We start from the raw sequence: 1312 nt of genomic DNA, 5'->3' as shown, positions 1-1312 counted from the left end.
CATATACATAGCATCACTTTTTTTTTCAAAACAGTGCAATTAAATAAATCGCTTAAAGAGTAACTCTCGGTCAAATTCGAATTTATAATAAAATTTTACTATTAATTTTCATACAAAGAGATTCTAAAATTTTAATCATATACAAATATATGTATATTTCTAATAGCTATATATATGTATATTTCTAATTTCGAACTTGTCAAGACGTTGTCTTGTATAGTAAATAAGCACATGTAGAAATCGCGTGAATTATTCATATTGTAAAAGTTAAGACTGAACTCCTACTATTGCGCCACGTGTTAGGTGCTCCTTCGACCTGTGTCACCCGCGATAACCAAAACCGGTGAACGTACTTCATTGTGCACCATTTTCGGAAACCTGTACTGCCGGTAGTGAAACTGCAAATCTGAGCCATGTGATACGCGCTTTGCTTGCCTACATGAATGTATTTCGAGTGTGCCAATACTTTTTCTCCTTCTTTCTCTTTTGTATTTTTGTACATAATGTATTTTTGAATCGTGTGCATACACGTTATCCATGAGTATACGAATCGCGATTAAACGAAAGAATCCTTTGTACATAATTGACAGCGCGCGAGACTATAATTGTACAGACAGGCGTTAGCATTGCGAGCCCAATAAATTTCTATCTATACGATACAGAATGACAGCATCGTTACTTTTGTCTACATCCACCCTCTTACTGATCCATCACTACAAAAACAGCCGTAAATGTCAACTCTTTCTAGAATAAAGCATCGTTTTAAACCGTCCAGCTATTTCTGGCCAATGTATTCTCGTGGTGAAAGGAAGGGTGTAAACGCGTTACGGAAAGAGTTTCTGTTTTCTCGGAAACCGTTCGTCAAAGCCATATGTCATGTCTTAAACGAGTCTTGTAATTCGTATGGCAACGGTGCCGGTGTCGCATGAGAAAATTAACGGCGATCTCCGCGATGTTTCGTTTAAAATAATGAATATTGAGTTTTCATGATTTTTTTCATTTTTATATAATATAATGTTTAAATTTATATATCATAAAATTTATATGCTATTAATTCTTTTAATTACAAATAAGTTATATACCTACAATAATAATATAATTATAAAAAGAATTTAAAAATAATAAATTGTAAAAATGTAATTTAAAATACTCTTAACAATTCTGCTAATAGATATGGATTATTTCTTAATTATATCACATGCATAAATAGTTAAAGAAAAATTGATCGACACTATGCAAAAATTATTAACATAAAATCTTTAGTCGCATTTTACAGAGTTTTTCCATATTCTGTGAGTAATTAAATTATATT

The sequence above is a fragment of the Atta cephalotes genome (assembly GCF_000143395.1).
Source record: "Atta cephalotes unplaced genomic scaffold scaffold00090, whole genome shotgun sequence".
NCBI classification, from domain to species: Eukaryota; Metazoa; Arthropoda; class Insecta; order Hymenoptera; family Formicidae; genus Atta; species Atta cephalotes.
The sequence above is the reverse complement of the archived record's forward strand: the minus strand, read 5'-3'. Positions refer to the sequence as shown.